Source organism: Pan paniscus, chromosome 1 (assembly GCF_029289425.2).
Source record: "Pan paniscus chromosome 1, NHGRI_mPanPan1-v2.0_pri, whole genome shotgun sequence".
NCBI lineage: Eukaryota > Metazoa > Chordata > Mammalia > Primates > Hominidae > Pan > Pan paniscus.
The window spans coordinates 55,106,764-55,132,922 of NC_073249.2; the positions used below are offsets into that span (position 1 = coordinate 55,106,764).

Below are 26,159 nucleotides of genomic sequence, written 5' to 3' on the forward strand. Positions count from 1 at the left end.
GATCACGAAATCAAGAGATCGAGACAATCCCGGCCAACTCGGTGAAACCCTATCTCTAATAAAAAAAAAATACAAAAATTAGCTGGGCGTGGTGGTGTGCACCCATAGTCCCAGCTACTCGGGTGGCTGAGGCAGAAGAATCACTTGAATCCAGGAGGCAGAGGTTGCAGTGAGCTGAGATTGTGCCACTGCATTCCAGCCTGGTGACAAAAATAAATAAATTAATTAATTAATTAATTTCAATTATTTGAAATTAAATTAGTTGATTTAATTTCAGATTTTTTGGTTGATCTACCAGAAAGTATCTCCAGTCAACTCTGACATTCAAAATATGTTTGAAACATTCTTGAAGGGCAGTTACGTTCCTGAATGTTCAAATTATTATTTAAGAACCAAATCCCTTGCATCCAAAATAAATCAGTACAAGACTAGAAAGGGAGTTTCCCTGTTAGTCCCCACGATCTAATATCTGGCATCCACATCTCTATTATTGGATATCAAACATGTTTATAAGTAATCAATTCAATTACTTTCCAGACATGGATATTGCTGTTGTTTTCTGTCTACTATCGTTGACATTGACAATAAAAAGTTTTTAAATGTTCCTATGCAATCTTTTATATATCCCCAAACAAATGACATTTATTTATGAATGTTATTGATAAAGATCTTACTTCAGCAGGGTAATTTGTATTTTTAGGAGGTATAGCATTTATTACTGAAAGACCACCATTCATTACTTACTTACTGTAGTTTTACTTTGATTTGGACATATTTCTTCCAGGATAACGGCATAGAGAAAGAACACGAATGAGAGTGTGCCTGTGTGTCTGTGTGTATACGTGTGTGTCTGAGAGAGGGAGAGAGAGAGAAGAGAGTCACAGAGAAAGACAGAGACAGAGATAAAGGAAGACCGAAGGGTGTGTGTGTGTGTGTGTATATATATATATGTGTGTGTGTATATATATACATTCATCTACAACTGTCTTAGGTATATTTCGCTAACAATGGATCTTCTCCAATTACCAAAGAATTTCTCATATATATATATACATATATGTGTGTGTGTATATATACATATGTGTGTGTATATATATACATGTGTGTGTGTGTGTGTATATATATATATGAGAAATTCTTTGGTAACTTGAGAAGATCCATTGTTAGAGAAATATACCTAAGACAGTTGTAGATGAGTGAGCCAGAGTGGGAATACTAATTGTGATTGGTCAAACATGCTCAGAACTTCTCCATCAAATATTAAATTCACATTCTGTATAGCTCAGTGGGTTTACAAGATGCAACACTGATTCCTAAATGACATTGGCTATTTCTGTAAGATGACCGTATTTTGAATGACATGGAATACTGATAATGGAATGCTCCAAAAGACGTTTTGGAAAGTGAAAGGAAGATTTCTTTAAAAACCGTCGCAAAATTTAGGTTAATTAACATATACATTAAGAGTAAATAATATGCAAATAGTGTAACATATATGTATTTTGAAGTAATGTTTTGTCTATATGTAACTTTATATAACACACATATGTAGATACGAATTTTAAAAATTCTACAAATGCCTTTTTCTGAATATCAGTGTATATTTCTTTTTCTCCATTTTTTATTTTTAATTATTATAGGTACAGAAGGGGTACACATTTTCATGGGCTACATGTGATGTTTTTATACAGGCATACGATGTTTAATAATCACATCACAGTAATCGGGGTATCCATCACCTCAAGCATTTATCATTTATTTGTCTTGGAAACATTTTGATTCCAGATTTTTAGTTATTTTTAAGTATACCAAGAAATGATTGTTGACTATAATCACTTCGCTGTGCTATCAAATACTAGATCTTATTCATTCTATTTAACTCTATTTTTGCACTCATGAGCTATTTCCATTTTTCCCCACTACTCACTACCCTTTTTAGCCTCTGGTAATCATCATTCTTTTCTCTATTTCTATGAGTCTATTGTTTTAATTTTTAGCTGTCACAAATATATTACTATGTAAATTAAGGTATATTAATATACATTAATTTTAAGCTCTCACAAATTTCTCATTTCTCACAACAGAAATTTGTCTTTCTATGCCTGGCTTCTTTTAGCGACCATAATGCCCTCCAGTTCCGTCTATGTTGCTGCAAATGATGGGATTTCATTCTTTTACGTGGATGAATATTATTCCATTGTGTATATGTACCACATTTTCTTTTTTTATTAATCCACTGATGAACACTTAGATTGATTTCAAATCTTGGCTATTGTGAATATTTCTGCAATAAACATGGGAATGCAGACATCTCTTTGATATGCTGACATCGTTTCTTTTGGATAAATACCCAGTAGTGGATTGCTGGATCATATAGTGTTCTATATTTAGTTTTTGAGGAACTTTTATACTGTTCTCCATAGTAGCTGCACTAATTTACATTCCCACCAGCAGTGTACAAGTGTTCCACTTTATCCACATCCTTGCCAGCTTTCATTATTGTTTGTCTTTTAGCTGAAAGCCATTTTAAGTGGGGAGAGATGACATCTCATTGTAGCTTTGATCTGTATTTCTCTGACGATTAATGATGTTGAGCATTTTTCACATATGTTCTTGTCCATTTGTATATCTTCTTTTGAAAAATATCGTCAGATCTTTAGTCCATTTTTAAATCAGATTATTTTATTGTTTCCTGTCAAGTTGTTTGACTCCTTATATATTCTGGTTATTAATCTCTTGTCAGTTGGGTAGTTTGCAATTATTTTCTCCCATTGTGTAGATGGTCTCTTCACTTTGCTGATTGTTTTCTTTGGTGTGAAGAAGCTTTTTAACTTGAACTAATCCCATTTGTCCATTTTTCCTTTGATTGCCTGTGATTGTGGGGTACTGATAAAAGAAATATTTGGCCAGAAATTCCAGGACATTGGACCCAAGAAGTCCAATGTCCTGGAAATTTTCCCCGATGTTTTCTTTTAGTCATTTCATAGTTTGAGATCTTACATTTAAGTCTTTAATCCATTTTGATTTTTGTATATGGCAAGAGATAGGGATCTAGTTTCGTTCTCTGCATATAGATATCTAGTTTTCTCAGCACCATTTATTGAAGAGATTGTCTATTCTACAATGTATGTTCTTGGTACTTTTGTCAAAAATGATTCACTGTAGGTATGTGGATTTATTTCTGGGCTCTCCATTCTGTTTCACTGCTCTATGTGTTTGTTTTTATGGAAATCCATGCTGGTTTGGTTACTACAGATTTGCAGTATAATTTGAAGTCAGGTAATGTGATTCCTCCAATTTTTTTTTATTTTTTGCTCAGGATGGATATATGCTTTCTTTAATTCCTTCTTACAATGTTTCCAAGAATATATATATTTTGTTAACATTAAATAATAATTTAAAATTATTTTCTTTGAATTTCACACATATTTATTATTGCTTGCATTTCAAAAAGAAAAAAACAATTATTTTAAATTAAAAATGCTATATTATTTTTAATTGACAGTCATTTCATCTATGAACAAAATAGATATTATCACTGAATATTCTCCATAGCAAACTTGTCCCACCTGCAGCCCATGGGTGGCGTGCGTCCCAGGACGGCTTTGAATACTGCCTAACAAAAATTCATAAATTTTCTTAAAATATTATGAGATTATTTTGCAAAAAAATTGTTAAGCTCATCAGCTATCATTAGTATTAGTGTATTTTATGTGTGGCCCAAGACAATTCTTCTTCCAATGTGGCCCAGGAAAGCGAAAAGATTGGACACCACTGCTCTAGAGCTTCTTCAATTTAACCTGTATCTTCTCTTGCTATCATTAGTGCTATGAGAAGATATTAGTGGTGTTTCTGCATCTACCACATTTGTTATTATTCATAGATTTGCATATTTTTTGAGCCTTTAAAATAACAGGATAAAGGAATCTACCATCTTGAGGGCATAATAACTATACCTCTGAATCACTCATGTTTAATTTGGAGATAAAGTATATACGTGAATCAAGGAATAATAAATACGCAACAATTCCCATTTAAACATATCTTAGTATTCTCTATACATTTTATATGTTAATTAATACATCCTAAGAGATTAATTTATCAAAAAACAATACTTTTCATTGTATCATTTTCACAATTAGTCAAACATTAAAGTTGCCTAGTATATTATCCAATCATACACAGTTTTTTTTTTAACTTTTAACCAAATTATTTTACCCTCTCAATTATGGTTTCAAATAGTTTGTTTTAATAGTTTTATTCTGTGTCTTGTGTGTAGTAAATTACTTCAAATCCATTTTGGAGGTAGGTTGAAAATAAACCACAAAGAATAAGCAGATCACTGCCTAGTCACAGGTCAGCCTTCAATTATCCACAATGTTATGGAAAGCCATTAGTATAATTGAAAATTAATAAGCTCCCTTTAACCTTATTCAGGGAGGATTTCATGCTTTTCGTAGACGGGCAATTTCAAGGGTTGAAAATAAGAAGACAGAAAAAAAATATTCTCATAAAATCTTATGGTCAGTGAAGAAATATTTCCTCAAAAAACAAATGGAAAATAATTACACAAATACAAACTTTTTATACACAGTTCAATAACTTTCCTGTTTACTAGAAACAATTTAGAACAGATTATTGGAAAATGTGCCATGGAAGCATATCATAAAAGAATAAAGAGTTTAATGACAATACTGAAATTATATTTTCAAAGCTTAATAATTTTATTAAATGGTTTCAAACCATGTAACAGATAGGATCAGAAAGAATTACTCTGGTCCTCAGAAGAAAATATATAATACTGAATAATATCAACATAAATTTTCTTCAAATAAATACATAGGTTTAATATGTTCCCAATAGAAATCAGGTCAATGTTTTTGTTTTGTTTTGTTTTTCAAATTTAAATATAGTTGTTTAAAAATTTCTGTTAAATTTACCGACTTTTTTCAGGATCATTAGAATCTTCACAATAATTATTATTTAATAATATGAAGCAAATGACTTTAAATTATATATTATTTGGATATTAGGGTTTTTTTTTCTTGGTGTCATCTTCACCTAAACAACAGAATTAATAATTTTTAATTTTTTAAAAATTTTTAATATGATTATACATTCACTTGGTTGATGTACCTGTATTTCATGACATATAATCAGTGTTTACAAGTTTTTCAAGGACACTTAAAAATAAGTTAATAATAGAAAGTGCCTAACTAGGCCCACACAAATATAGACAAGTGATTTTTGATAAGGTAGCAAAGGCAATTCAATGGAGAAAGGATAGACTTTTCCACAAATGCTGTTGGAACAATTGGACATCCTCATGTAAGAAAAGGAATATAGACATGAAACTTACACCTTTGACAATAAATAAACTCAAAATGGATCATAGATCAAATATAAAATACAAAATTATAAAATATCTACAAGATAACATAGAAAACCTAGATAATCTTGGATTTGCTGATGAGTTTTTAGATGCAATGACAAATGCATAGTCTATTGCAGAAACTGTTGATAAGTTGGAGTTCACTAAATTTAAAAACAATCTTTCTGTGAAAGACATTGTAAAGACAAGCTATTAACTGAAAAAAAAATTATCTGCCAATCTCCTATCTGATAGAGGACTTGTATATAAAATACTTGAACTTTTTTTATTATACTTTAAGTTCTGGGATACATATGCAGAACGTGCAGTTTTGTTACATAGGTATGCACGTGCTATGGTGGTTTGCTGCACCCATCAACCCGTCATCTACATTAGGTATTTCTCCTAATGCTATCCCTCCGCTAGCTCCCCACCCCCTGACAGGCCCCAGTGTGTGATGTTCCCTTCCCTGTGTTCATGCGTTCTCATTGTTCAACTATCACTTATGAGTGAGAACATACGGTGTTTGATTTTCTGTTCCTGTGTTAGTTTGCTGACAATAATAGGTTCCGGCTTCATCCATGTTCCTGCAAAGGACATAAACTCATCCTTTTTTATGGCTGGACAGTATTCTATGATGTATATGTGCCACATTTTCTTTATGCAGCCTATCATTGATGGGCGTTTGGGTTCGTTCCAAGTCTTTGCTATTGTGAATAGTGCTGCAGTAAACATACGTGTGCATGTGTCTTTATAGTAGAATGATTTAAAATACTTTGGGTATATACCCAGTAATGGGATTGCTGGGTCAAATGATATTTCTAGGTCTAGATCCTTGAGTAATCACCACACTGTCTTCAACAACGGTTGAACTAATTTACACTCCCACTGAGAGTGTAAAAGTGTTCCTATTTCTTCACATCCTCTCCAGCATCTGTTGTTTCCTGACTTTTTAATGATCACCATTCTAACTGGTGTGAGACAGTATCTCATCGTGGTTTTGATTTGCATTTCTCTAATGACCAGTGATGATGAGCTTTTTTTCGTATGTTTATTGGCCACATAAATGTCTTCGTTTGAAAAGTCTCTGTTCATATCCTTCGCTCACTTTTTGATGGATTTGTTTTTTTCTTGTAAAATTATTTAAGGTCCTTGTAGATTCTGGATATTAGCTCTTTGACAGATGGATAGATTGCAAAAATTTTCTCCCATTCTGTAGGTTGCCTGTTTATGCTGATGATAGTTTCTTTTGCTGTGCATATGCTCTTTAATTAGATCCCATTTGTCAATTTTGGCTTTTGTTGCCATTGCTTTTGGTGTTTTAGTCATGAAGTCTTTGCCCATGCCTATGTTCTAATTGGTATTGCCTAGGTTTTCTTCTAGAGTTTTTATGGTTTTAGGTCTTACATTTAAGTCTTTAATCCATCTTGAGTTAATTTTTGTATAAAGTGCAAGGAAGGGGTCCAGTTTCTGTTTTCTGCGTATGGCTAGCCAATTTTCCCATCAGCATTTATTAAATAAGTAATCCTTTCCCAATTGCCTGTTTTTGTCACGTTTGTCAAAGATCAAATGGTTGTAGATGTGTGACATTATTTCTGAATCCTCCATTCTCTTCCATTGGTCTATATATCTGTTTTGGTACCAGTACCATGCTGTTTTGGTTACTATAGCCTTGTAGTATAGTTTGAAGTCAGGTAGCATGATGCCTCCAGCTTTGTTCTTCTTGCTTAGGATTGTCTTGGCTATGCAGGCTCCTTTTTGGTTCCATATGAAATTAAAAGCAGATTTTTCTAATTCTGTGAAGAAAGACAATGGCAGCTTTATGGGGATAGCATTGAATCTATAAATTACTTTAGGCAGTATGTCCATTTTCACGATATTGATTCTTTCTACCCAAGAGCATGAAATGTTTTTGCATTTGTTTGTGTCCTCTATTATTTCCTTGAGCAGTGGTTTGTAGTTCTCCTTGAAGAGGTCCTTCACATCCCTTGTAAGTAGGATACCTAGGTATTTTATTCTATTTGTAGCAACTGTGAATGAGAGTTCACTCATGATTTGGCTCTCTGTTTGTCTATTATTGGCCTATAGGAATTCTTGTGATTTTTGTATGTTGATTTTGTATCCTGAGACTTTGCTGAAGTTGCTTATCAGCTTAAGTAGATTTGGGGATGAGACAATGGGGTTTTCTAAATATGCTATCATGTCATCTGGAAACAGAGACAATTTGACTTCCTCCCTCCCTTCCTATTTGAATACCCTGTATTTCTTTCTCTTGCCTGATTACCCTGGCCAGAACTTCCAATACTATGTTGAATAGGAGTGGTGAGAGAGGGCATCTTTGTCTTCTTCCAATTTTCAAAGGGAAATGCTTCCAGCTTTTGCCCACTCAGTATTAAACTGGCTGTGGGTTTGTCATAAATAGTTGTTATCATTTTGAGATACGTTCCATCAATACCTAGTTTATTGAGAGGATGAAGGGATTTTGAATTTCATCAAAGGCCTTTTCTGCATCTATTGAGATAATCATGTGGTTTTTGTCATTGGTTCTGTTTATGTGAGGGATTACATTTATTGATTTGCATTTGTTGAACCAGCCTTGCATCCCAGGGATGAAGCCGACTTGGTCCTGTTGGATTAGCTTTTTGATGTGCTGCTGGATTCGGTTTGCTAGTATTTTATTAAGGATTTTTGCATCGATGTTCATGAGGGTATTGGCCTGAAATTTTGTTTTTCATTGTTGTTGTTGCGTCTCTGCCAGGTTTGTTATCAGGATGATGCTGGCCTCATGAAATGAGTTAGGGAGGAGTCCCTCTTTTTCTATTGTTTGGAATAGTTTCAGAAGTAATGGAACCAGCTATTCTTTTTACCTCTGCTAGAATTCGGCGTGAATCCATCTGGTCCTGGGATTTTTTTGTTTGGTAGGCTAATAATTACTGCCTCAATTTCAGAACTTGTTATTGGTCTGTTCAGGGATTTGACTTCTTCCTGGCTTAGTCTTGGCGGGGTGTATATGTGTTCAGGAATTTATCAATTTATTCTAGATTTTCTAGTTTATTTGTGTAGAGGTGTTTATAGTATTCTCTGATGTAGAGGTAGTTTGTATTTCTGTGGGATCAGTGGTGATATACCCTTTATCATTTTTATTGTGTCTATTTGATTCTTTTCTATTTTCTTCTTATTAGTCTGGCTAGATTTCTATTTTATTCATCTTCAAAAAAACTGCTCCTGGATTTATTGATTTTTTTGAAAGGATTTTCATATCTTTATCTCCTTCAGTTCTGCTCTGATCTTAGTATTTCTTGACTTCTGCTACCTTTTGAATTTATTTGTTCTTGCTTCTCTAATTATTTTAATTGTGATGTTAGGGTATCAGTTTTAGATCCCTCCCACTTTCTCCTGTGGGCATTTAGTGGTATAAATTTCCCTCCAAACACTTTTTTAGCTGTGTCACAAACATGCTGGTACATTGTGTCTTCGTTCTCATTGGTTTCAAATAACTTATTTATTTCTGCTTTAATTTTATTATTCACCCAGTAGTCATTCAGGAGCAGGTTGTGCAGTTTCCACATAGTTGTGCAGTTGTTAGTGAGTTTCTTAATCCTGAGTTCTAATTTGATTGCACTGTGGTCTGAGAAACTGTTATGATTTCCATTTTTTTTGCATTTGCTGAGGAGTGTTTTACTTCCAATTATGTGGTCAATTTTATAGTAAGTGTGATGTGGTGCTGAGAAGAATGTATATTCTGTTGATTTGAGGTGGAGATTTCTCTGGATGTCTATTAGGTCTGCTTGTCCAGAGGTGAGTACAAATCCTGAATATACGTGTTAATTTTCTGTCTTGTTGATCTGTCTAATATTGACAGTGGGGTGTTAAAGTCTCCCACTATTATTGTGTGGGAGTCTAAGTCTCTTTGTAGGTCTCTAAGAATTTGCTTTATGCATCTGGGTGCTCCTGTATTGGGTGCATACATATTTAGAATAGTTAGCTCATTTGTTGCATTGATCCCTTTACTATTATGTAATGGCCTTCTTTGTATATTTTGATCTTTGTTGTTTTAATGTTTTAAAGTCTGTTTTATCAGATAATAGGATTGGAACCCCTGCTTTTTTTTTTCATTTGTTTGGTAAAAATTCCTCCATCCCTTTATTTTGAGCCTATGTGTGTCTTTGCACATGAGATGGGTCTCCTGAATACAGCACGCCGATGGGTCTTCACTCTATCCAACTTGCCAGTCTGTGTCTTTTAATTGGGGCATTTAGCCTGTTTACATTTAAGGTTAATATTTTTCTGTGTGAATTAATCCTGTCATTATGATGCTAGCTAGTTATTTTGCCTGTTATTTGATGCAGTTTCTTCATAGTGTCGATGGTCTTTACAATTTGGTATGTTTTTGCTGTGGCTGGTACTTGTTTTTCCTGTCCGTATTTAGTGCTTCCTTCAGGATTTTTTGTACAGCAGGCCTGGTGGTGACAAAATCTCTCAGCATTTGCTTGTCTGTAAAGGATTTTATTTCTCCTTTGCTTATGAAACTTAGTTTGGCGGGATATGAAATTCTGGGTTGAAAATTATTTTCTTTAAGAATGTTGAATATTGGTCCCCACTCTCTTCTGGCTTGTAGGGTTTCTGCAGAGAGATCCACTGTTAGTCTGATGGGCTTCCCTTTGTGGGTAACTCGACCTTTCTCTCTGGCTGCCCTTAACATTTTTTCCTTCATTTCAACCTTGGTGAATCTGATGATTATGTGTTTTGGTGTTGCTGTTCTTGAGGAGTATCTTTGTGGTGTTCTGTTTATTTCCTGAATTTTAATGTTGTCCTGTCTCACTAGGTTGGGGAAGTTTTCCTGGATAATATCCTGAAGAGCGTTTTCCAACTTGGTTCCTTTCTCCCCATCACTTTCAGGTACACCAGTCAAACGTAGGTTGGTCTTTTCACATAGTCCCATATTTCTTGGAGGCTTTGTTCATTCCTTTTCATTCTTTTTTCTCACATCTTGTCTTCACACTTTATTTCATTAAGTTGATCTTCGATCTCTGATATCCTTTCTTCCACTTGTTCAATTTGGCTATTGATACTTGTGTATGCTTCACAAAGTTCTCGTGCTGTGTTTTTCAGCTCCATCAGGTCATTTATGTTCTTCTCTAAAATGATTATTCTAGTTAGGAATTCCTCTAACCTTTTTTCAAAGCTCTTAGCTTCCTTCCTTTGGGTTAGAACATGCTCCTTTAGCTCAGAGGAGTTTGTTATTACCCACCTTCTAAAGCCTACTTCTGTCAATTCATCAAACTCATTCTCCATCCAGTTTTGTTCCCTTGCTGGTGAGGAGTTGTGATCCTTTGGAGGAGAAGAAGCATTCTGGTTTTTGGAATTTTCAGCCTTTTTCAATGTTTTTTCCTCATCTTCGTGGATTTATCTACCTTTGGTCTTTGATGTTGGTGATCTTCGAATGGGGTTTCTGTGTGGATGTCCTTTTTGTTGATGTTGATGCTATTCCTTTCTGTTTGTTATTTTTCCTTCTATCAGTCAGGACCCTCTGCTACAGGTCTGTAATTTTTAACATTCAACAATAAGAAAGCAAATCTTTTTTAAAAAAATGGGCAGATGATCTGATCAGGTATGTCACCAAAGAAGATATACAGATGGCAAATAAATCTATGACAATATGCTCAACTTGAGATGTCATCATGGGATTGCAAATAAAAACAATGAGAAAGCACTATACATCTATTAGAATGGCTAAAATAAATAACAGCAATAATGACAACTGCTGGAGAGTATGTGGAGCAACAGGAACCCTCATTCATTTTTGGTGGGAATACAGAATAGTATAGCCACTTGGAAAGAGTTTCTTATAAAACTAAATAAATTCTTACCATATGACCCAGAAATCCTGCTCCCAGGAATTTAACCAAATAACTTGAAAATTAATGTCCACATAAATCATGCATGCAAATGTTTGTAACAGCTTTTTGCTAACTGCTAAAACTCAAAAGCAAACAAAATGTCATTCAGTAGATGAATGGATAAACAAACAGTGATACATCCACTCAATGGAATATTATTGGAATATTATTGAAGGATTAGAAAAGATATAGGAAGCTACAAAAAGACCAGAAGGAACGTTTAATTCATATTGCTAAGTGAAAGAAGACAGTTTAAAAATTTACATACTTTATAATTATAGGTATGAGATAGTCTGGAAAAGGAAAAGCTATGGAGTCAGTGAAAAGTTTAGTGGTGGCCATGGTTCTGCGAGAATAAGTAGAACAGAGAATTTTTAGGGCAGTGAAACCATTCTTTAGGATACTGCAATGGCAGAAACATGACATCATATATCTGCAAAAACTAATAGAATGTAAAATATATACAGCGCATCTTAATGTAAATGATAGAATTTTGTTAGTAATAATTTATCAATATTGGATTAATTTAATTATCAATAACAAGTGTAACATGTGTACCATACTCATGGAATATTTAATAATAGTGGAAACCATGAAGTTGGGGGAAGAGTGGTTATTTGGGAACTCTGTATTTTCTGCTCAATTTTTCTGTAAAACTAAAACTGCTCCAAGAAATAATCTATTAATGTTTGTAAAAAGCTACTAAAAAAAAGAGGAGGTAAAGCCAATTGCCTGCTGTCACTTCATGCTAATTTTATTAATTATGTTGTTCAAATATTTAAATTGCATTTTTGTCAATTTTATGTTCCTGAGCTGATTGTGTAATGCTTAAATTTCATTATATTTGCATCACTGTTTTTATGTTTTCTATTAGCAGGTGCGAGTTTAGTTCTGTTAATTTTTATATTCTCTGCACGTGTTATTTGTGTGGTAACAGCATTTAATAATTTCTTAGGCTTTTAATAACAGAAACAAAGTGAAAAACTTAATGAAAATCATTGAGTTATTTTTGTCAAATTTATTTGGAATCTTACTCTCAAGGCATTCATTTTAACATGGCCAATAAATGTGCTCAAATTCACCGCTTACAGGTTGCGGTATGCTGAGTCATAACCACAGTCTCTGTCCATGACATTCAGACTTTTCAGGCTGGTGTCCTAAGGTATCCTGAACTTATCGAGTCATACCTAATAAATGTTTCAGTGTTTCACATACCTCCAGAAATCATGAGAATTACTTCTTAGGCCATCCTTCACAATATAAACCCAGGTATCTGTATTAGTTTTACATTGTTGCAAAACAAATGACTACACATGTAGAGGATTAAAACAACCATTTATTATTTGAAAGTTTCTGTGATGAGTCTGGGCACAGCTTAGCTTGTAATACTATGCTAAAGGTCTTACAAGGCTGCAAGAAGATGTCTGTCAGTTGGTGGTTTTTGTTTTGAGACGGAGTCTCACTCTGTCGCCCAGGCTGGAGTGCAGTGGCGCGATCTTGGCTCACTGCAAGCTCCGCCTCCCGGGTTCACGCCATTCTCCTGCCTCAGGCTACCGAGTAGCTGGGACTACAGGCGCCCGCCACCACGCCCGGAGAGAGTGTGTGTGTGTGTGTGTGTGTGTGTGTGTGTGTGTGTGTGTGTGTGTGTGTGTGTGTATGTGTGTGTGTTTAGTAGAGACAGGGTTTCACCGTGTTAGCCAGGATGGTCTCGATCTCCTGACCTCGTGATCCGCCCGCCTCGGCCCCCAAAGTGCTGGGATTACAGGAGTGAGCCACCGCGCCCTACAGTTAGTTGGTGGTTTTACCGTAGTTTTGACTGTGGATAAGTTCTCTGCTAAGCTCCCACAAGCTGTTAGGCAGAATTCATCTGCTTGTAGTTAGAAGAATTGAGTCCCCATTTTGTTGCTGGATGTTGGCTGAGTGCAACACTTAGGTCCTAAGGGCTGCCAGCCGTTTACTATCACGTGTCCCTCTCAATAGACATGCGCAACGTGGTTGTTTGCTTCTTCGTGGCCAGCAGGATAATCTCACCCTCTAATCTGCTAAAACAGAGTCTTCTCTTACAAAATATAATCGAGGTAGTGTTAGCCTACCACCTTTGCCATCCAAAAGTAACTTATTCTTTACTCTAGACTGTGTTCACCACAGGAGATTTACAACAATACATTTTATGCTTTTCATATCGCTACTGATCTGTATTTGCATCTGAGACACACTGTTCAAACAAAGCCTTTGTAAGAAACACATTTTTAAAACTGCATATTAAAACACTTTAGAAAATAGCTGTTATTTTAGTATTGCAAAGTACCATTAAAAGGTATCAAAATTTTAATACCATCTTCCTTAGTATTTTTCACCTGGGAGGCAATTGATAAATATTGATTTTTTTAATGTTGATGGTATTGAGTCTTTTAATTCATCTACATGGTGTATTTGTTCATTCATTAACATCTTTAATTTTTGTTGGACACTTTTTACATCTTCGAATAGGTTTTCTCCCTGGCTTTTTAAATTTTTTTTTTAAGTTTTATTATACTTTAAGTTCTGGGGTACTAGGGGTGGGATAACATTAGGAGAAATAACTAATGTAGGTGACGGGTTGATGGGTGCAGCAAACCACCATGGCACGTGTATACCTATGTAAATATTGATTTTTTGAAGATGACATTATATTGAATGCCAGTATGAGGCTGATTTACTAATATGTCTTTTAATGATGACATAAATTTTTAATCACCTGGTCCTTATCACAGGTTAAGTCTGCCTTCATACTTGTAATTAAATGACTGCAATTTCATGCAATTAATAAAAGAGAGAAATACATTAAAACATTTAAAAAATTTATTTCAATTTCTACACAGTTTATTTTCACTATACCTTTGTTAATTGCTTCTCTTTGGATCAAATGACATGCAGTTAAAAAATATGATTTTTAAATAATATATTAAATTGCTATTGTTTTTATAATGTTTTTCACTTGAAAGTCTTTGTCATCTGCTACAAGATTGATACTTTGGCTTTATTTTGGTTCATATTTGCCTAATAAGTTTATTTTTATTTTTCATTTAGCTTCCTTTATTGTTTTGTTTTAAGCATATTTCTTTTGAACTATAGATTTTTGTATTTTGTAAATTGCTTAAAATCGAATCTAGCTCTGTGTCTCTGTGCTTGCCTAGCTGCTGAATGATATCTAGTCTATCATCTCCACACAATGTCCCACTCTCACCTCACCACCATCCTTTCCTCTCCCTACCGATGTCACCATCTAGTTTCAATTTCTATATTGCATATATGGTCAATAGAGTAAAAAAAATTCCTTTTGTCTATATGACCTATTAACTACTGAAAAGCAATTAACTCCCAATTCAGCATAATTCTGGGATGAAATAAGGGAAATCTTTATTCTTACATTTGTCATTTGGAGGCCAAGCACAGTTGCTTATGCCTGTAATCCCAGCACTTTGAAAGGCCGAGGAGGATTATCACTCGAAGCCAGGAGCTCAAGACCAGCCTGGGTAACATAGGGAGACCCAATCTACAAAAAATAAAAAATAAAAATAAAAATTAGCTGGGAGGATAGCTTAAGCTCAGGAGTTGAATGTTATAGTGGGCTACGACCGTGCCATTGCACTCCAGCCTGGGTGACAGAGCAAGACCCTGGCTCTAAAAACAAAACAAAACAAAACAAAAAAATTGTCCTGGAAAAAGTTTTAAGAATCTCTGGATCCAGCTCCAACATCAGGAGTCTACAATTTTATCAGTTTAATGTCATTTTCCTCATTATGTAATTTCTAAATACTTAAAAGGCTCTCTATCTTCTCTCAATTATCCTAAAATATCTTCTCAATCATACTATCATTTTCACAAAATTTTTGCTGGAATTTGCTAAAGAAAAATCTGAGTAGATTAGCAATTACAACATGTTTGTATTCTACACAATGGCCTCTTAGCTATTTAAGGCTTAAATTAAAAAAATATTCCCACACAGTTTTTTTCTCATTATTATTTTTAATGTTGTAAAAATATAGAAGTTGAATATTTGCATATGAAAACATAATTTTTATTTTTGACCATGTTCTATATATATGTTTTATCCATTATTTTACATCAATGAAGAGGAATTTCTTTTTCCTAACCATGAGCTCATACTTACCTTTAGCTCTTGCTTCTGTATTAGACACTCTTGACGATTAGTGCTGAGATTCAGAGTTAGTCAGAAAGCATGTGGGAGTGTGGGGAGAGCCTGTACTACATTGATGATTTGTTATGCATGTGCAAGTCTGCTGCTAGGTGAGGTCTTGGAGTTCAGAATTAAGAATAAAAGCTTTGCTGTCTGTGGCAGGCAGAATAATCTACCCCACCCTCAAAGATGTTCCTTCTTTTAAGGCCTGGATCCTATGAATATCCTATATTACACAGCAAAGCTAAAGTTAGTTTGTAGGTGGAAGTAAATTTGCTAATCAGATGATGTTAAAATAGGAAGAGTAGCCTGGATTATCCATGTGAACCCAATGTGATCACAAGAGTCCTGAAAAGAGCTAGAGGAAGATGTGACTCTGGAGAACTAGAGAGATGGCAATGTAAGAACTTAGAAAACAGTAGTTGGCTTTGAAGGTAGAGGAATGGGGCCGCAAGCCAAGGAATATGAGCAGCTTCTAGAAAGTGGGAAAGGTAAGGAAATGGATCATCCACCCAGGTTTTCCAAAATGAATGCAGTCTTGCTGAAGTTTGATTATAGCCTAGTGACATCTGTTTTAGACTTCCAACGTCCAGAAATGGAAGGTAATACATTTGTGTTGCTTGAAGCCACTAATTTGTGGCAATTTGTTATAGTAGGGAGGGGAAATTAATGCAATGTCCTATTAAAAATGGGCTGAGCTCTTAGCTCTAATGCTTAGTCATTTAATAGCAAGATGTGCTCTTCTTAAAACCTCTGTGCACAAGTTTCTTCAATTGTAAAATAAGCACAATGTCTTCCATTCACAACTGTCATTAAAAAATGAAATTATGTGTGATATCCATCTGTCAAATGATACAGTAAGCACTCTTCAAAACAAGCTATTGGTTTTCTTAGATTTTATTGGAAGTAGTTAGCATTATTGGTCTTGAATGTATGGGCAAATCCCAGTGCTTCAGAATCTGATGTGTGAAGAGCAGATTTTCCTTCTAGATTCTGGAACTCCTACTTAGCTGAGTTTTAATAACTGCCAGAATCTGCAAGATGTGCCTGCTATGAACATACTGTTCGCCCTGATGTACTAATTACATATATCTTATTTATTCCTTAGAAAACCTCTTTGGTTTCCCTTTAATATCTGCTTTGCTCTACTTAGTCTATTTTGTGATTCTTTGTTTTTAATCCTAGCTCTGTTCTGTTACTTACTGAAGCTGCTAATTCGATGTAGTGGATTCCCATTCCTAACCCATTTCCTGTCTAATGTCCCTTTTTTCACTCTTCTAGTTCCTGGCCTTTCACCTGTCTCCATGACTTGTTGCTTCTTACATTTTTGGACACTATTTTGGGCACGTGTGAAGAAAAACATACATAAAAATAACACAGTAAGTAATCTTTTAAAAAGCTAATGGTGCTAAATAAGTTCAGTGATAATATAATGATTTAAAACTTTGCTGCCAAGCCTGAAAATTACATCAAGACTCTCTCTCAAGATGAAATTTAGAGTTAGGATGAAGTTACCATAGGTTTCAAAATGTTCACAGCACATTTAGATCATAGGGTGACTTTCTAATAAGAACACTTTTTGAATGATGTATTTTCGCATATGTAGAATTCTAGAAGGACACATATAATATACATATGCATATGTCTATGAAGTGATTTTATTCTATCTGGTTTAGGTATTCTACATATGTAAATATCTTACAAATCTGAAGACCAAAAATGATGCTAGGGGAAAAAATATTTACCCAGGCACTTACTGAGAAGTTTTAAATGACTGGGTTGTATGTTTAAAATTGTCATGTCTAGGTTAAGTATGATATTTTAAATGTTCTTGAACCTAGAAAACTTAATTGAATACAAATGGGGCACTCATAACAGTGGTTTGTTTATAAATATCCCATTGCTCTGTAGTATGAATATGATACCTTTTGTAAAAATTAATCAATGTGATGTCTACATTTTCTCCCCATTTTTCACTATAAATTTTCATCATTTACTTGTCCCTTATTCATTGAATAAAAGAGATTTGGTTTTGTTTTTTCATTTTTCCTATTTTAAAAATTTCTCTAAAAACGTTCCTCAAATATAAAGCTTATCATTAACAAAATTAAGAAACGATAATGAAAATTAGCAGTTCACATTTGTTGATATAATATTTTTAACCTGAAATACATTGATATACATTTCAAACTCGAATGCAAAGTTTGTAATCTGATGGTCCATAGGTGAGATCTGGCTTTTAGATACAGTTAGTTCAGCTATTTAAAAACTGACTTGTTAGGATTTTTGTTTTGTTTTATTTTTAATGGAGAGATATCTCATAAGTACCTGAAAATGTTTTTTGTTTGTCGGATTTTTGTTTTTGCCTTCGTCTTTTTGAGAATCCAGAGGCTCACTTTCCATTTTACTGATTGTTGGCCAGTGGGATGGATGTTCCCTCTACATGGGCCAGACACCCTAGAATGCCCACTTTTGTTGCCACTTCTCCTGTATTACACATGGCCTATTTGTTTTTGCCTCGTATTTCTTATTTGATCACAGTGAATTGACTAAGTAAACTTATAAGACGTAATTGTGGAAATATTCCAGATTTTAATATTATCTACTATTTATGAGTAAAAGCCAGATAATTACCAACGTAGGTTCCTACATAGCTATACTCATTCAAATGATAAAGATAATCTAGTCTTAGCCCTTAAAATAACTTTTTCAGCATTGTCCATAATTTTTTATTGGACTATAACATGGTCATATAATAATAGACATTTTGGCATTCAGCCAGTTTTTAAGACTGTGAATTAACAATTAAAATGATTACTACTATAGCTGATATACTTAATAGACTAGTATTTAGATGATCCAAGGTGTAGGAGATTCATTAATAAAGGAAATTAAAACTATAAAGTAGTACTTTCTAAAAAAAACACACTTTCTTTGACAGCCTGCTGCCACTAACTAGTAAAGAAATGTAGAAATCTTTTGTATAAATGATGATTTGGGCACTCAAGCTATATAAAAGCATCATTCAATGAAACCAGTTGTTAGCTCTTCTGCACAGATGGTATTGACATTAAATGATCTGCATAAAACAATTTTTCAGTTGAGTTGTATAATACACACAAAATAATTCAAATATAGGCATTTTGATACAATTTTTAAAAGAATGCACCTATAGATAAAGTAATATATATTTTTGATTATTTATTTTAACTAAGATCCAAATATATTGCTAATGTTTTATTAGGTTTTTCTATGAAAAATTGTTTCTTCATTGCTTCTTGAATTTTATTTTGGTTCATAATATATTTTGATACTAGGGAAAGCCACGACAACAGAACTATCATTTTAACATCATTTCTGGAAACAAGGCCCAACTCTTGGTGGCAGAAACTCCCAGTTGTCCCCCAATTTCCAATTTATTTTTTGCCCTTTGATAATAGAACGTCAGATTATTACTGAATACATGGTTAACAAAAAGTTGACCACATTTTTTAGTCTTTCTTTCAGTTAAACATGACTAGGATATGGATATTAGATGGTACCCAATTTGAGAGCAAATATTATGCATCTAATATCCAAAGTGTACTCTTAAAATGAATGGTGATTTTCTCCATATTTTTTCTTTTCGACTTCTTATATCAGAATAATATACATATCAAAGTATTCAACTTGATGATTTTTCATCAGTGGACCACACCCTTTGTAAGAGACCAGGTAAAAGAATATATTAGCATTCCAGAAACCTCTGATGTTTCCTTCTATTTTCTGTAGTTTTTTAATTCCTCCTGTCTAACTGAAAGTCTCACTCAAACTTGAGGAGCAGTGAATACTTCCAAACTTATTTAAGGAATACTTCCAAACTCCAGCTTTACCCTGATACTAAAGCCAGACAAGAAAACTAAAAGAAAAGAAAATTACAGAACGATATCCTTGATGAACGTAGATGCAAAAATCTTGAACAAAATACTAGCAAATATAATGCAACAGCACATGTAATGAAACTACACTATATCCAGTTGTGATTTATTCCTGGGATATGAGGATAGCTCAGTGTAAGTAAATTAATAAATGGATTATACAATATTTAAAAAATGAAGGATAAAAGTCATGATCATCTAAATGGATGCAGAAAGAGCATATGATATATTTCAACATACTTTCATGATAAAAACTCTGAATAAATTAGGTAAAGAAGGAATGTAGCTAAATACAATAAAGCCGTGTATGATAAACCCACACGTAGCAACATACTCAGTGAGAAAAATCACTGCTGGAGTTTGGAAGTATTTCCTAAGTAAGTTTGAAAATTTTCTCTCCTCTTTAGTTTTTAGAAAGAGTTTGAAAAGGATTGGCATTCTTCTTGCTTAAATTTTGGTGGATTCACCAATGAAGTCATCTGGAAACTGGGATTTTCTTTCACAAGAGTTTTTTGTTACCAGTTCACTGTACTTTCTTGTCATTGGTTTATTCACATTTTGAATTTCTTTTTGATTCATTCTTAGTAGGTTTTATTTGTCTACTATGTATGTTTCCTCTATGTTATCCATTTTGTTGGTGTATATAGTAGTCTCTTATGGTCCTTTATATTTATCTGGCAACTGTTTTAATGTCTCCTCCTTCATTTCTGATTTTACTTGTCTTTTATTTTTCTTAGTCCCCCTAAAAGTTTGTCAATTTTGTTTATCTTTAATTAATTAATTTTTTTTGAGGCGGAGTCTTGCTCTGTCGCCAAGGCTGGAGTGGAGTGACACAATCTCGGCTCGCTGCAACCTCTGCCTCCTAGGTTCAAGCGATTCTCATGCCTCAACCTCCCGAGTAATTGGGACTGCAAGCATGTGCCACCACGACTGGCTAACTTTTGTATTTTTAATAGAGACAGCATTTCACCATATTGGCCAGGTTGGTCTCAAACTCCTGACCGTGTGATCCGCCTGCCTCGGCCTCCCAGAGTGCTGGGAGTACAGGTATGAGCCACCACGCCTGGCCAATATTGTTTATTTTTTCCAAAAAATGACTCTTAGTTTTACTGATTTTTTTCTATTAAGTTTCTAGTCTCTATTTCATTTATTTCTACTGTGATCTTTAGTCTTTCCTTATTTCCGCTGATTTGGGATTTAGCTTGTTCTTTTTTTTAGTTTATTGAGATGTAAAGTTAGGTTGTTTGAAACTTCTCTTGTCTTTGTGTAGGTCTTTACTGCTATTAAACTGTTCTCTTAGAACTTCTTTTACTACATGAAGTAAGTATGAGTATGTTTTGTTTTCAGTTTCACTTATCTCAAGACATTTTTTGATTTCCATTTTATTTCATCTTTGACTCACTGGTTGTTCAAGAATATATTGCTTAATTACCACATGTATATATTTTCAAATGTATTAATAATCATCATGATAGCAATGTCACTTTCAGAACACTGCTGTTTTTTAAAGATATTTCACATGCATTAATTGTTGAAAGTGTCTTTATGATTTCTAGAAGTATATTAATTTTGTCAAATAAATAATGAAGGAGAAATAGGAGAACAATCTACCAATATATAAGATAGCTTTTATCAAAGTGTACAGCATATATTTATTTGTAAAAATGTATAGAATTAATGTTTATTTTACACATCTTTGATTATGGTATAACAAAATATTTTATTAAGAAGCCTTCAAAAGTAAATTATAATATTTTGTACCATGAGCACGTGCACACACACACACACATTCTACAATACAATGGAAAATAGTAATACAAAATAAAAAAGTTTACTAGATATTAATTTAGGGCAATAGAATAGTAATATCTTCATTTATTTTTAACATTAATATTTATATTCTAATATACTTTACCATGTTGATATTGGAGTTCCTTTTCATTCTGCATTCTCAACTTTCAATTATATATATCCCAGAGAAAAGTATTTTAATATTTATCTCTGGAACCCATATCTCTTTTCTTTCTTTGACAAATTAACTAGACAGCACTTTGCACTTTCTTATATACTTTATTTTTATTAGAACTATCATTCTTTTATATTCTAAGCTAAGATCCACATCCAATTCATTTTTCAGCAATAATTTACAGTCTCAGACTCTCTGGCAGGTGCTGGGATAATATGGAGTCCAGAACAGAGTTACCTTTTCCTTTTAACATAATTGATTTTCAGTTTCTTCCTAAAGAAAGACAAGGTTCTTACCATGATTCTCACCATAGTGAATACTGACTGTATGTTGGAAAACAGAGATTGGGGTGGCTCATTCAAATGTGGACAGAGGGTATAGCCAAGACCATGCAGACTGAAGCCAGTAAGAGGTGAAAGACAAGGGGATGTACAATTCTTCATGTTTAAAAACTGGATCAAGGAAATCACACCAGATTTTAATTCATGCCAGCTAAGGTATTCCCAAAGCCCAGCACGAGTTTAGGAGTATTCTTGCCCTTAATGCCACAATAAGATGTTGTTCATATAGTTCTCCTTTCATAAACCCAGTGACTCTTTAATAAAGAGAAGCGTATGGGGAGTTATCTGAGGGAAATTAGCAATTTTTAAAAAGTTCAAATAACAAAATGTGCTTATTATAATAATGAATTTTATAGAAATTCACAATTATTTAAAAATCCATTCAAAAGTTCATATTCTTAGCAATTCCTAGGGTTTCTCAATTTTTAAACCTATATTTTATTTAACTATATTTCTTCATACTATAACTTAAGGGAGCTGGATACACACTTGTAACTTTTATATGAACAGCTTATTTTATACAGAGTAAGAAGTACTGTAGAAATAATATATTAATTCAAATCCAAAACCTATCCCTTATAATAACTGGGCATATCTTTTTGAGCAAATGATTTAACATTATAATCCTTTTCTGTAAAATGAAGCATAAAAACTGCCTCTCAAAATGGGAAATATGAAATGACATATAATTATATTTTAGACATGAACTATGGAAATAACTAATTTCTTTTTCATATTTATATTTGCTTTCATATAACACATACATTGTGAGATATTTTTATTTTACTTTACTTATTTTATTTTGTTTTATTTTCTAGGATCGAGTCTAGCTTTGTCGCCCAAGCTGGAGTGCAGTGGCACAATCTTGGATCACTGCAACCTCTGACTTCCGGGTTCAAGAGATTCTCCTACCTCAGCCTCCTGAGTAGCTGAGATTACAAGCGCCTGACAGTATGCCAGCTAATTTTTGTATTTTTAGTAGAGATGGGGTTTTGCCATGTTGGCCAGGCTGGTCTCAAACTCCTGACCTCAAGTGATCTTCTTGCCTTGGCCTCCCAAAATGCCAGGATTACAGGCATGAGCCACAGTACCCGGCTGTAAGATTTAAACAAAATACAGAGCTGAAATATCACATTTCTTCTTTTCTTCTTTTTTTTTTTTTTTTTAAATTAGAGACAGCATCTGTCTACATTGCCCAAACTGGAACTCCTTGGCTCATGCAGTCCTACTGCATCAACCACCCTAGTATTAATAGCTGTCACTCCAGACACCCAACAGGACACTAAGCACTTACATTTCTAATTAGGCCAACATTTTCTAAAATACAAACATAAATATTGAGATATACACTGTCTATAATGTGACCAAAAATGGAATTGTAATTCATTCGATTCATTAAGCATTCAAAACATTGAATATGTACCCATGCTAGTCAATGTGCTAGGTACTGATTTGAACTTGGTATTTATTTTTAATAATTCATATTTTATTTGACCTACAAAATTGAAAGTAAAACAGAAAAACTCCAGTATATAATGTTAATGAAATAAAATGTTCAGCAGAGTAATGAACCATTAATGGGAGAAATTCCTGTTTTATACAAAATGTATGACACATTTATTCAGCTTGATGAAAATGCTTACTGTGAATTTACACATTTTCTTAACATTTGCAAATTCAGCAGTTACTGCATGACATCCTCTAATTTATAAAAAGAATCTAGTCATGACATTGAGATAAAATGTAAATTGCTCATTTTCAGGTAATAGAATGTAGTTTTAATGTTAACATGTCATTTGAAGTAATGTAATTACTATATCCTATAAATCATAATCTATAAGACATTTTTATATTCTCAATGTACAACAATTTTCAGACAAATATGTTTTGCTTCTCAAGAAATCCTGCTTCTTTTTTTATTTATACCAGTTTCTTTAGAAATAATGTATTTTTTAATATATGTTCTGCATCATCCATAATGCAAAACAATTCCATTATTGCAAAGCAATTGAAGGAGAAGGATTCTAAAAGTTATTACCAAAATACATCATCTAAGTAAAATTACAGTTTGTTTCAAAATAATATTTATCCCTTTAAAACAAATAACCTGGTTTAACAAAAGTAACAGGATTTGGATAGACGTTTCTCCAAGTAAGACCTACAAATGGCTACCAAGTACATGAAAAGGGCATCAGCATTACTAATCATCCAGGAAATGCAGATAAAATCCATAATGAAACAAAATACTACCTCACACTTGTTAGAATGACTATCGTTTTTAAATGAATGAATGAATAACAAGTATTGATGAGGATGAGGTAAAATTTGAGTCATTATATAATGTTGGGAATGAAGAATGGTGGACCCGCCATGGAAAACCATATGGAATTTCCTCAAAAAATTTAAAAAAACAACTACTATATGGTTCAGCAATCACACTTCTCATTATATATCCAAAGGGATTAAAATCAAGATCTTGAAGACATATCTGTCCCTCCATGTTGATTGCAGCATTATTTACAATAGCCAAAATATAGAAACAACTCAAATATCCATCAACAGATGAATAGAAAAAGAAATTTTGGTTATAAATGCACAGTGGAAAGTTATTCAACCTTAAAAAAGATGAAAATCCTACTGTTTGCAACAACGTATTTAAATTTATAGGGCATTATCCTAAGTGAGATAAACTAGTCACAGGACAAATACGATTCCACTTTTATGAGGTACCTAAATATTAAAACTCACAGAAACGGACAATACAATGGTGGTGCCAGGAACTAGCAGAAGGGGAAAATGAAGAATTGATTTTCAATGGATATAAAATTTTTGTTATACAAAATGAATTAATTTGAGATATCTGCTGCCTGTATGGTCTCTATAGTTAACAATACTGTATTGTTCATTTAAAAATATAAGAATATATATCATATTTAAAGTTCTTATAAAATAAGCAAAAACATCCAGCAGTAAAACATAAGCAAATTATTTGAAGTGATGGATATGTTTACTGCCTTGATTATGGTGATAGTAATCACAGATGTATGCATATATCCAAACTAGTCAGAGGCATACGTTAAATGTGTGGAATTTTTTATACATCAACTATAACTCAATAAAGCTAAAAAGAATTACCTTCGAGTATGGGATAAGATTGAAAGGAAAATAATAGATCTTGAAAAGTTTAACTGTTTTAATAAGAAGAACATCTTAAAATGTATGCAGACTTCCTTACTATTCTTCTGAATGTGAATGCCAGAAGACATAAACATTCTCTTCTCATCAAGCTGTCTTTAGCCTGTCTTGTATTGAATTTCTACCTAATTCCTCTGTAAAGATGACATCTCCCAACTTTCTCTAAACTTAGTTACCAAGACGTGTGAATTTCATGACCTCATTTTTACTCACTCTGAAAGTTAACATAAGTTTCATAGTATGTCTCTCCCTCTTCTCACACAACCCCCTTCTTTTCCTTTCTGTGATTCTCTTCTTTTTATTATAAATTATAATATTTTTCTAAGGTTTTTACTATTTTAGTTTAAATCATGAGACAGTTTTTGTTATAAAATACAAAATGAATGGGCTAAGGTTTTGCTGAAAATTTTTGAGACCTCTTGAATGTCTTTTATTGCTTTTTCATCTATTTCAATACTTCTGTAACCTTAAGGAAAATATAATATTTACTACTGTTTATGCCACTAAAAATTCCCATGGATTTCTAATATATTACATTAATAAAATAATATGCAAAATGTCCTAAAATTAATCTAATTTTTCTATTTGTAATAACATTAATAGAATCAGATTGAGGCTTCTGTTCAAACACCAAGGATCTGTGCTACTGATGATAAAGGATTAGGGCCTGGTAAGTTCCCAACAACGAATGCTGAGATGATGGGACTAGGCTATAGGCGATGGTTTGATTATCAATATTTTGTTGGACCTAATTCCTCATCCCAACAGAAGAGGGGCTGGTGCTTCTCTGAATTGTGAGTCTTAAAAATCTTAGAGCCTAAGGGCCAGTGGTCCCATTCTCTAATCTGACACCTGGCACTGCTGAAGTCCTATATGATGTACTGGATAATTTATATTTTGTATACTGTTAGCAATTTTTGCAAAACAGTTACCTCAAAACTCAGCACTTTAAAAATACAGCACTTGTTTGGCTCAGTGTATACAGGTCTGCTGGGTTTCTGGTCATGCATGGGCTTACCTCATGCATCTGTGGTGTGGTCAGGTGTCAGAGGGGTACATGACTCAACTTGGAGCAGATTCTCTCAGGTGTTTGGGTGATGGCAGAGAGCAGCTTGGTATGCTACAGCTCTCTCCACTTGCCTCTCATTGTTCTCAGATTAGAACAACCTAATATGGGTTTGTTCACAGTTAGAAGCAAAATTCCAGTAAGGAGAAAAGAAGCTTGAAGATCTATTTAGGCATCACAACTGGAACAATGTCATTTCTCACACTTTCTAATAAGACCAGCC

At 33.6% G+C, this 26,159-nt stretch overlaps 1 long non-coding RNA gene across 2 annotated transcripts in view; it reads left to right on the top strand.

Annotated features, from left to right (window-relative positions):
• The window catches only part of LOC117976610 (uncharacterized), a 136,286-nt gene extending 110,849 nt beyond the window's left edge, over positions 1-25,437 (top strand). For both annotated transcript variants that reach the window (XR_008624819.2, XR_008624818.2), the window contains 2 exons: positions 16,733-16,830; positions 22,494-25,437. This is a non-coding gene — a long non-coding RNA (uncharacterized LOC117976610). The remainder of the gene's footprint in view (positions 1-16,732; positions 16,831-22,493) is intronic.
• The last annotated feature ends 722 nt before the right edge of the window (positions 25,438-26,159 follow it).